Source organism: Montipora capricornis, chromosome 2 (assembly GCF_036669925.1).
Source record: "Montipora capricornis isolate CH-2021 chromosome 2, ASM3666992v2, whole genome shotgun sequence".
Classification (NCBI taxonomy): Eukaryota; Metazoa; Cnidaria; class Anthozoa; order Scleractinia; family Acroporidae; genus Montipora; species Montipora capricornis.
In genome coordinates, this window is record NC_090884.1 from 36,179,417 (window position 1) to 36,191,916 (window position 12,500).

General features: G+C 38.0%; 1 protein-coding gene across 2 annotated transcripts in view; it reads right to left on the bottom strand.

Annotated features, from left to right (window-relative positions):
• Positions 1 to 6,068, bottom strand: part of LOC138020387 (uncharacterized) — an 11,820-nt gene extending 5,752 nt beyond the window's left edge. Inside the window, exons 1-3 of one of the 2 annotated variants that reach the window (XM_068867383.1) lie at positions 5,616 to 6,063; positions 5,445 to 5,538; positions 2,097 to 2,246 (exon numbers count right to left, since the gene is read on the bottom strand). The gene's annotated coding sequence lies outside the window, so the exon portion shown is untranslated. Of the gene's footprint in view, positions 1 to 2,096; positions 2,247 to 5,444; positions 5,539 to 5,615 lie in introns of both variants that reach the window. The other variant, XM_068867387.1, reaches the window with a different exon arrangement.
• Between the last annotated feature and the right edge of the window lie 6,432 nt (positions 6,069 to 12,500).

The following is a 12,500-nucleotide window of genomic DNA, read 5'->3' on the forward strand; positions in this document are numbered from 1 at the left end:
CCATTAACGGGTGAAACTAATTTGCCGAACTGCACACCGTAGAACCACAGAACCTGCGAAACCTAGAAAAATGCTGTTTTTTGGGGGGCTTCAGCCTCCACTATGCTACCGTCGGCGGAATTTGTAGTGTCGCGATCGCAAATACAACCGTTGCTGACGAAGGAAAAAAAATTCATTCTGCTATGTCTTGAGGATCTGAAGGTCCAATGTACATTTGTTCTTGTTTTTTCAGGTGTTCATAAAGGGGGGTTGTTTTGCTTGTGCAAGCCAACGTTTTTTCAAGATTCGGTGCAGGTTACGCGAATTGGCAAATTCTCCTCAAACCAGTCGCAATATAACTAGGCAATTTTCCTGAAGTCAAACAAAACTAAAGGAAATAATACAAACATAAAAGGCAAATTGAGGCGATGGCCGGCCGAAGTCAATCTCAAAAGCAAATTCGAAATTAATCTTAAAGTGCCCCTTGGACGAAAATTCATATCTTCTTTCGCCCTTATTCTGCTACAGAATAAATCGTTGGGTTGATTACTATGTATAATTGACAAAGAGCGTTGACAACAAACCCTCTAAGGTAATAATTTTCGGCTCCAAAGTGTCTTAAAATTTGGCCGCCATTACCGAACTTCGTTCCAAATGAGTCCGCAATTGAAAAGCAGATTTCTTAATCATGACGTCAGAGGCTCAACATTCGAGTTGTTTTTAGCGAGATATGTACGAGGATTTCATTATGGCTAGCGTCTCCGAGGTCGAAATGTCTTTTAGTTACCAAGAGCAAATTTCACCATGAATTTCGATTTGGAAATTAGCCGTGTGAAGTTTTCTTGTTGAGCCTCTGACGTCACTACCAGTAATTTGTAGCCAAGCCTCCTAAAAAGTTTGGCACAAGGCCAAGTAATGGCGGCCGTGAAATCACGAACAAAACAGTCGGGAATCGTCGTAAAGCACTGAAATTTCGTAAGGTGAGTAAGAGAGTCCTATTCTACACGAAAATGTAAAAAGATAGGATATGAAAATTTTAATCACAGGGGCACTTTAAACAGACCCAAGCAATAACAATTAGGAAAAGTGGAAATACACAAGACTAAAGGAACCGCGCAAAGGTACTAAGCCAGGCGCAGAATGAACGCTATAAAATCAAAATAATGACAACGGACAGGCAGCGAAATAGCATCACGTTACCTGCATGTCGAGCAATAAATGAAAAAAAATTGAGCTCTAAGGCGCTATGACTTGTCACGCAATCCACTAGCTGAAATTGGCCAACAGATGGTGCAAAGAGGCAGTTCACAGCTAAAATTGGCACCTGGGAAGCGATAATCAGCGTGTAGGGTCGAAATTCAACAAATGTTAATGTCACTCTCATCGTTTTTATCATGGGATTTTAATAAAAACGATAATTTCTCTACGTTTCTCAAGTTCATGTTCAGCAGGTTTCGCGGTTCCGCCGGTCCGCAGTTCCACCAATTAGTCATACCCCCCATTAACAGAGATTTTTGCCAGCGTGTACCTTGTTACTGGGTTGCTGCAAACCCAGTCGGAATCTGTCTTTAATTTCGTCGTTTTTTAATTTTTCGTTTTTTTATTTTTTTATTTTTTTCCGTGTCGGTAAAAGTCTTGCCTGTCACTCCCCTGCTAAGTGGTGTCTTTGTGCATAGAGCCTTCTACGAGCATTTTCTTAGGATCGAGAGGGTAGTGGGAAATGCGTAGATTTCTCTGGTGGACACAGTAGAACGATTAACTTAACCGGCAATGGCGTCGAAAGTCATGTAACGCGAATGGCGTTTTAGTGGATCTTTGAACAAAATGTACCCTTATGAAGCTCAATAATAGCAAGCGAATTGGATACTGAACAAGACGGGCGGTCGAATGTTAGAAGCGACGAGTAATGCACTTCGACAACAATCTGTCGCCCGTCGAGCTGTAGTCAAGGTGAGCTGTCTTCCTAAAAATTTGCCAAGTGTGGTGTTTTGTACAACACTCGAACCAAATGAACAGTTCTCTGGTAACTCAGTATGGGTTCAACAAAGACAGAGAAGGAATCCATATAGTGGATCTGTTATCTCAGTTGTCTCGCTATTTGTCAAATTTGTATTTACCTGTTCTCAACTCTGCACAGTCTTCCGGAATAACAATTGGAAATTTCACTAATAAGTCATTGACGTGAATGGCGTTTTAGTGGATCTTTAAACAAAATATACCCTCATGGAGCTCAAGAATGGATCGTCAATTGGATGAGCAAGACAGCGCTGAAAAATAAATATCTGGATTTGAAGAGACGAGTAATGGTCTTCGACAACAATTTTTTTTTTATCGCCTTTGGATATCAAGTGAGCTTTGTTTCTAATATTTTACTAACTTGGTATTATATAAAACACGGAAAACAAATAGCAATTTTTTTATGGATTTAACCATAGTTACTAACTATGATTTAACAAATTAACATTGAAGGAATAGAACGCCTTCAAGAATGCATCACAGTGTTTACTCAAGTCGCATCTTAGTTGTCTGACAATTTACATTTACCGGTATTTTGTACTCAACTCTGCAAAGGTGTAAAATATTTAGAAATGTGACAGTGAAGAATTATTTGAATGAAAGTTGTTGTCGCTTTTGTGCTTCATTATTTACGGTCAGCGTTCCGAGTGGAAAAGGGTTTTGATGTGAACTGTCAAAAATTTATTTAATTCCATCTCTTGTTTGCACGCACGCAATTGAAATAGGAAGGTATTTTTGCCTCTAATAGTAAATATGTTGTTTGTTTCGATTAATTTTTCGCTGGAAAAAGATTTTGCCGAGATATTTCCAACCTTTGTGAACTTTATTATCATGTTGTGTAATTTTCGAGCTTAACAAATTTGCATACGGGTGTTGAAATGCGATACGGGAGCATTTTTGTGGTATAGATTGTTTTCACGTGACGTCATCATTTTCTAAAATCCAAAACTAAAGAGCCACGAAAGTTCTTATCCTCATCAGGCATAAGAGGCGGTAAATTTGTATCCATTTGCAATTTTAAAGCTCAATAGCGTGCTTCGTTTGGAAACCAGAGCATTTTGAATTTCTGAGTTGTAGCAGTGCGTGACACGAGGCGACAATCAAGTTTATTGAGAAATGTATATTTATCTCATGGTTTTGAGCCTTGTTAGAATTTAAAGCATTAGGAAAAGTGCTTAGGTAAATAGCTGCCTGTTCAGTACAGATGATCACTCGCCTAGATAGCCAAAGTAAGTAACAGGTGTTGACACTATTTTCCGGCCGCCATATTGGTGCACAAAAGATGTGCACCAACATGGCGTTTTCATACTGGGCTCTGTAAATTTCTGCGAAACATTTCGACGAATATCTGAAGTTTGGGGAAACGCACAGGACTAAAACTTGGAGAAGTGTCGTCTTCATTTATCTTCTACAACATCACGAATTCTTGACTTTTTCCACTGGATGGTTTTCGATTTATTTTTTTATTTATTTATTGCGTGACAGTGAAAACGATCTACAGTGTAACGAAAATAAAAAGGTCTGTTGGAAGCTTGCTTGAGTTTCAACAAAATGACCCCCAAAATCGGCAAAAAAAAGCTGTCACTGATGAATGATAAAGTAGCTGCTATCCCCAAAACGATGGAATTACCTGGTGATAAATAACCTCGTCTTGGAGAGTAAAGTTTTGACTGTCAACCTGAAGAATTGGGCGATTGTGATCTTTGTGTTGAATTCGCACATTTCTTGTCAAACTTTATAACACTTGAAAGAAAAAAAAAAACTTACAAAAACAAAAACACGGTATCTGTCAAATGATGATTTGACACTGTTTCGCGAGTAAACACACCGCGGAAACTTCATCACGGCGCCCTCTGAATCCGATGTAACTTTCGATTTTGCGCTTTTACTTGTGCAGCCAAAAATACAGTAGCAAAAATCTCCCAGAATGTTTGTCGGTGATCGTAACTTTTTATATTCGGGGTTAAAAATTAATGTTGTTTTCGTGTCATAAATGTTGTTGCTGATGGCAAAATATTTTATTCTCGATCGACCGTCCAGAAAACTTCCTTCTGCTCTTCCCAAAAACTTTGTACCACTATATATTTACTTTTGCATCAATATTTGTTTCGCATAAAGCAAGCTAACAAAATCAGTTCCTTGCTTGGTCCGCATTTGTTAGCATTAAAATAGAATTTTCGGTACAATGCTTCTGTTTTGAGGGGCTCCCATCCAGATACTAACCCCGCCGAACAGGAATAAAATTTCAGCGAACTATTGTAGCTGTCAGATGCTCAGAGGGCACGCTTAAACTTGTGGTGAAAAGCAGTTGTGCCTTCTGATTTCCTGTAACATGTGCCACAGGCAACCCAGTGTATGCTTCACGGAAGCATCTCGTTACACAAAATTTTCGAAACACGTTCATTTCGCGATTTTACGATGTGCGTATTTCGCGACACTTAAATTTCGCGTTTTTGCGAAATTCTTGTAATATGCATCACTTTAATTTCGTGATCTTTAGTAAGACGCTATGTAAAGGTATTAAATTTATCCTTGACGCAAATAGAGCAACTTCATTTACAATAACGTCAAAATTTACAACAATAGATGCAGCGATGGGTCTATATGAGAACAGTAACCGCAAAGGACCATCATCTCCATGGCCCGAGCCATTATTGAAATCATGAATCATAGTTTTAAATCTTTTAAGAATCAGGAATCTTTGTTTTAAAAACTCGGGAATCATGACTGACAACGACACATTTGAAATTTCAACAGCATAACATGTATGAAGAATATACTTCCGATCAAGGGAACGTACTAAATCGTTTTTAAAGATCATGAATAATAGAGGTGAAAAACCAAGAAATGAAAAATACATTAAGACTCGAATAATTTCGCCTCTATCCTCGATTGTAAGTGTCTTGGTATGAAGACGTTGCAATTGCCTCAGAATAGATAAAAACAAGATTTTGTCGACGTTTTATGCTAATAAACTCGTCTTTTCTTCAACATTAGCAGTTGTTGATGTTTTGTTATTCATTAATTTCCGCGTCATGTTCTGTTCGCGACACTAAACTTATTGCTCGCGTCACTTTAAAATAAAAGTGTCGCGAAAATTTCGTGTGATAAGGTAATTTTCTCTCTAAACCACGTTAGCTAATGGTCCACTAGAAGGCGAAACGGTGGTCAAACAATAAAACATGATCGGCGCATTTAACTTCTCTGGGACAAGATATGACGTTCCCTTTAATTAACCATGAAGGTTTCTCTTTCGTTTTCGGTTTAGAAATATGTGTCGACGCCTTTAAATGATATTCTCGAGACGTTAATTCATAAAGTGACATACTGAATCTGAATTACTATATACATGTATTATTAAAAGCTCATTATCGTATTTTTTAAATCAATAATTTACGAATCATACCTAAGGTTCAGTAAGCTCGAAGGATCGCAAGCATTTGACTTACCCGTTTGGAACGCAACGTGAACTTTACTTAGAAGTCTCTTAAGTTGTCAGTTGCGATGGCGAAAAATCATTCCACGGTCAGCAAGACTGAAGACCTTAAACAATAGACACCAACATGACATTAACAAAGTCGATGATGTAACTTTACAGGCCAAGAAGACATGAAAGTTACCTTGGCCGTTCATTTTTGCGATAACCAAGAAAGAAAAAGAGATTTGGTGCTAACACTGAAGCTATTTTTAGTTCGCCGCCACAGCAACTTTGATCGTTTCGACGACGTACAAATCCAGAGGGTGTTCCCGGAAGAACAGCTTTTCGTCTTGAATCACGAGGTCATATTTCATAAAGCACGCAACTTGCCATTTAAATCGCCCTCAGGAGAATACCGGAAGAACAACTTCTTATCTTGAATCACGAGGTCATCTTTCATAAAGCACGCAACTTGTTATAAATAAGATTTAAATCGCCTTCAGGAGTATATGAAGACGCTCATAATCTCTTGATTGCGAGAAATCGATCGGAATCCTTATCAAAGTGCTGGCTTCTTTGCTAAGCTCAGTCTCTTAGTAGAACCTCGTGATAGAGTATGTGCACGGCGGCCATATTGGAGGACCGAAACAAAAGAATGATATTCCTTTGGGCAATAAATGTTATTTTTATGCAAATATATTTAATTGTTTTGGTCCTCCAACATGCCGCCGTACACATACTCTATTGACTGTTGTGCGTCGGTAGGGTGTGTACTGGTCACGCGATTGTTCTTTATCCTCTAGACTGACCCCAGAAGTACCTGTTCTTCACGAGGAGAGAAATAAGTCATATCTATACAGACATTCGTAGTCAGCTGTTGAACAACAGACGAAGTATAGCTGGCGCTTTTTTTTGCCCTACCGTTTCTACGTACTGACATAGGAAGCCACTTTTTCGTGAACCAATATCGTGAGTGATGACAGATGGGCTCCTGGTGATGATTAACTGTTGCACGTGGGCAATGCATATCAGTCACGCAAAAGAAAGTATCTCGAGCTGTTTAGTCATAGCTTGGCCAAAAGGTACCTGGATGCTATTTGTAATAACTCCCATAAAGGTCGTGAACCGCGCAGATTAAACTACACAAGAACTCAACTTTACTCCGAAAAGATAGGGCTGTCAACACTTACAAAAACAAAAACCGGAAAGCATGGCCCCGGAAACCCATGAGGCCTAGTGCACAGTCTTGACATAACGTCCGGTGCCCATTACAATACATTATTGTCAATACACGACACTATTCATCTCGATAAGGAGGTATTATTTGGGACAAATCATGTACATATATATAAATAACCATGCAAGGTAACCATGGACTACGCATGTCCAGTCTGCCGTCACACGAGTCACGCACTGATGACGAGGTATGCACTGCTCGGAATGGAAGCTAATCATGGAGGAACTACAATCTTGGACAAATTAAATGGAACATTGAGACCACCCCTCCCCCCAAAATCAGTGATGGGAAAATGGCGCGTTTTTGCCTTCACACACCTTCATCCTTGATTTGGTGGAGAGGGGGCATTTCTGTTCCATTTTATTCTGTCCAAGATTGTAGCACCCGACTTTAAGGAGACTACGAACAAATTGATACATGAAATGAATCATATATTGAACTGCGGTGAGGATATAAAATCAAGCGACGCTATGATCCTCGCAGTTATGAACACAATTTTAGCAATTGCTTAGCCTCAAAAATCCAGGACTTCAACGGGTTTGAACCCGTGACCTCACAATATTCCAATGCGACGCTCTAACTAATTGAACTCTGAAGACACTGATGTTAGGAGCTGGTAATTTGTAGTTTTAAATGTTCCAGCGATGAATGATCAACGAAGGATATGATTTGTGAAATGAATCATATGTTAAACCGCGGATATCATGAAACCAAGTGCGCTATGATCCTCGTCTGGATCCTCGCAATTTTAGCAATTGCGTAGTTAAGGTGCAATGCTCTACCAACTAAGCTATGAAGCCTTACAGGTGGCAGCAGGTCAATTTCTTAGGGTTATGTTATTGTGTTCTCAGGAATGAACGAAAGAAGTGTGGAAATTTAAAGTCGGGCTATATATGAAAAAGAGAAATGATCCTCGCACTTCACTGGACAATTTTCTATCTCGTGACTTGATTTGTTTTATATTAGCCCACGTCACAGCCAACCACCTTGAGTATGTAGAATGCCATGGTTAAGATGTGCCCATGATTTGGGTACACAATAACCATCATGTTGCATTATTAACGTTTTAAAATTAAAATCACCGTGTAATTTCCGCGAGGAATAAAAGGCTTCTTCCCATCATTGTGTGCCATGGTTAACATATGCCCATTCTTGCTTTTGTTGAATGCCACGGTTGATATGCCCAGTAACTCAGTGGTCGTCGAACAAGATGGCTGCAAAATTTGAAGCTCTGAGATAAGAGGGGAAAAATCAAATTTTCGTGTACTTTTTTTTTTATATCTACCTAATAGCATGTTGTGATTTTGTGTTACTATGTCTTAAAATAAGCGAGGAAAACCGAAGCAGTCTGCTGATGCATTAGAGGAGGATTTCGAAGCGTTTGTACGTGAATCGCTGACAAACTTGTGCAGTGGTCAAAGCAGGATTATGCAAGACATCTCGAAGTTACAAAATAAAGTTTGGGGAAATGAATTAGCCTTGGACACGATATCCAAAAAGTTTAACACTCTCAGTGAAAGCCTATAGGGACTCAAGGGCGAGCTCCACGATGCAAGATGTAAAGTAGATGAATGCGCTGTCAACAATTATGCGAAACAAATTGAAGACCTGTATGAACGACTCCTGTCCCTTGAGCTACCTTGAGAGGTATTCGCGGGAATATAATCTTCGTTTCAATAATGTTGCTGAATCTCCTAGCGAGGACTGTCGCCAAAAAATCCGTGACATCTTATCTAATCAGCTTAATATCGAACCAGTAATAGAAAATGCTCATCGAATTGGTCCCCGAAGTGACAATAAACCTAGAACGATAATATGCAAGTTTCTTTATCGTCCGGAAAGGTTAAAAGTCCTTCAAAAGAAGCGTGATCTCCAAGAAGGTGTTTGGGTGACTGAAGATCTAATTTCAGGGGCACCCAACGAGAATATAGTTCAAAACCACTTAATATAGCATTGTTAAACGTATTTTAGTATTTAAACGGTAGATATAGGCATATTTCTATCCCCTAAAAAGTTTTCATCTGTTCGGATTTCTTAGCTGAAAGTCTAGTGATCCGAAAATTATAGGAATCAAAACTTACCTTTTCGAAAATTTTAGCCAGAAAAAAGGCTCCCGAAAATTCTAGGTGACCTTTTTAGGGTAAAAATCCGTTAAAGATGGGCAATTGTACCATTTTTCAGATGTTCGAAAATCCTAGGAGAGGCAGGCAAGCCAGGCATTTTAAAACAAATGTTCCGAAAATTCTAGATCTCAAATCGTCTTCCGAACAGATATTTTCCGAAAATTGACGTTGGGTGCCCCTGTAATTTGGGAGGACAGAGAAAAGAAGATAAAGCTTTAGGATGTGATGAAAGCAGCTTTTGAAAGTGGAAAAAAACCGAGATATATCGAGGGAAACTTTACATAGATGGAGTTATATATGGAAATACCTAGATGCTTATTTTACGGTCAGGTTTGTTGGAATTTGTAGTTATTTCCAAGCTTGAGCCACAAAACTTATAGATTAATTTCAGATTGACTGATGAACAGTGATGCGAATGACCCAGATTTAAACATACAATCTTTTAATGATCACTGGTATATACACTATTGAGGAGTTAAATGAACTTTCTAGTATAGTCCAACCGCAACTGTCGGCCCTCCATCTTTTTTTTTTTTTTTTTTTTTTTAACAACTTTATTGACCATTACACATGTTACATACCAAAAAATAAATAACCGAAAAGAAATGAAATATATATGCAAAGTGATACGAAGTGATAAGGTCAAAAGGGAAGGTGCGAACGGGACGCGAGGACCCATGCGAGGCACCGCCCATGATATAATTAAAACACGATTAAATTTAAAAGACACTAAAACTAGGGATGACAGGGGCAGGATCGTACAATTGACCAGGTACAGGGATAGTAAATGTCAAAGTGATTGTACAGAAGGTGAAACATGTGCTCAGTAACAAATTTGCAAAAGGAAGCAGTAGTTGAAAAACTGGTGGGGGATGAAAATTTACAGATATAGTTCCAGAGCTTAACAATACGATTAAAGTAAGAGGCCTGAAAAGTGCTAGTTTTACATACAGGAGTTTTCAGGTTATAAGAATTACTTTGTCTGGTTCGGCCGTGAGAAACAAAAGAAACAAAATGAGAAACATTAAGATCAGTAAAACCATTCAGACATTTATAAAAGAAAACAAGATCTTTGAGTTCGCGATCAAATGTCAGAGGAAGAAGTTTTAAAGTTAAAAGTCTGTCTCTGTATGACATCACGCCTACACGTTGTTTGAGGATCCACCTTGTGGCCCTCCTTTGAACCCTTTCAATTTGAGTTTTTAATGCTATCTTGTCCGGGGACCAGACTTGGGTCGCATAGGATAACTGTGACTTCACAAGTGCAAGATAAAGAGATCGTCTAGCAGAGACATCGTTTAATAGTGGGCACGTGCGTTTTAGAAGTCCAAGTAGCTTGTTGGCCTTAGCAATAATGGCGTGGATATGTGTGTTCCAGGTGAGGGAGTTGGTGATGTTAACTTCTAAACATTAGAAGCTTAAACAAACATTATAATGAGTTATGTACTTTTCTAGATACCATATCCATTCAGTTCGATCTAATTGCTTGCTCAGAAACGTGGATCGCGCCTCAAGTTGATACAGACTGTTTTGATATTCAGGGTTATAACATGCTAATGGACAATCGCTTGTTTTCAACTGGGAGCGGGGTTGCATTATACTTAAAATCAAGCCTTGATTCTTTTCTGAGAAACGATTTAAAGATGGGTTGTATTGAAAATATCTGGGTAGAGACAAATGACTTGTTAAATGGCGTTATTTATAATCTTCCTGGCAGATCTCAACGTGAATTTTTCGAGCAATTTGAACAAGTTCTACATGCCATCTTTTTGTGGAAAGTGCCTAATTTTAGGTGATATTAATATTAACACACTTGTTACAAGCACAATTGCAAAAGAATACCTCAATCTGATTCATTCTGAAGGCTTTAATCCCTTGATATTTGAAGCTACACGTAGTACCGACACAACAATAAGTTGCATAGATCATATACACTCCAATTTCGTATCTTCAAGTTCGAGCGGTAGCATTGCAGTCGAGATAGCAGACCATTTGCCTGTTTTTACTTTTTCTTATGATCCCACACTAAGCCCCATTCCCGATATAATTGAAATTTGAGATTTTAAAAAGTTTGATAAAAGTGCTTTCTGTGATGCACTGAGGTGCGAAGACTGGTCACCTGTATTTAAGTGTAATGATGCGAATGAAAGTTTGACTAGATTCCTACATTCCTTTAATAAGATTAGTAATCGACATGCACCACTCAAATCGATCAAAATTAGAGGTAAGACTAATAGACCTTGGGTAACCGGTGGTCTGCGGAAATCAATCAAACTTAGAAATTATTTATATAAAAAATGGTTGACAACCCGTTACATTAATTAGTTATTATAATCAATATAAAATTTACCGTAATAAAATTGTGGCAATTAACAAACCTTCTCGCTCATTATCATTATGGTCGGGTTTTTAAAGACTCTCGTAATACTAAGAAAATGTGGGATAACATTAACCTAATAATTAATAAAAAGCGTCCATCTTTTCACATTGATAATTTACAAGTTGGTAATAAAAACCTACAGCAAACAGTTACGATATCAAATGCTATCAATCATGAAGCATTTTCGTAACATTTCTACTCAGCTTACATCAAAACATCCCACTACAAATCGCCATTTCTCGCATTACATGAAGAGAAAAAAGGGTAAGTTTCACTTTAATAAAGTCAATGAAGTTGAAGTGTTCTTAATGCTAGAAAATATTGATACCAGGAAATCAATTGGGGTTGATAAGGTCCACCCTTTGATGTTATCTTCCGGCTCGCTGTCCTATTTAATCAAAAGGAAGCAAAGGGTGTATGTTAATGGCGCCGTGAGTCTAGTTTTCTTTCCGTAAATTCAGGAATGCCACAAGGGTCGATCTTGGGTCCTTTTCTTTTCTTAGTTTACATAAATGATATGGTAAATGCAACTAATTATTTCTCTTTAAGACTATTTGCCGATGATACCTACTTGACTACGACTGGTAGGGATCTCGATGCATTGCTACACCTAATGAACTCTGAATTACCCGCTATTTATGACTGGCTATGCTCAAATAAGCTAACTTTAAATTTAAGTAAGACAAAATATGTAGTATTCCAACCACGGCAATAACTTAATTATAATTTATACACCCCTCTTAAACTAGCGGATCAGTATCTTGAGCAGTCTCACAGTGTTAACTACTTAGGATTAAATATTGATTGTTCCCTATCATGGCACCATCATATCGATTATATTAGTAGTAAAATCAGTAAAAGCATAAATATTACTGCAAAATTAAAACGTCATGTACCCAACAAATCTTTAACAAGTATCTATTATGCACTTATATATCCTTATTTAACTTATGGCTGCGTATTGTGGGGTAATAACTACAAAGCTGCGATATCTCAAGTGGTAAAGCTACAAAACAAAGCTGTAAGAATCATCAATGAGGTACCACTTCGTGAGCATATTACTCCCCATTATGTAAATCTTGGCCTTATTAAATTTCCTGATATTGTGAAGTTAAAAGCTTGTCAACTATTTCATGATCTTATCGTAGATAACAAACCATCAAATCTTACTCTATCTTTTGTATCTGAGTAACATAATTATACTATTTGAAGCACATCCTTACAGTATCTAAATCCCAGTTCTTTTAGAACAAATATAAGGAAATTTTGCCCAACAATTATTGGATGTTACTATTGGAATGATATCCTCTATTCATCCGTAGCATGTCAAATATATATCTATTTAAA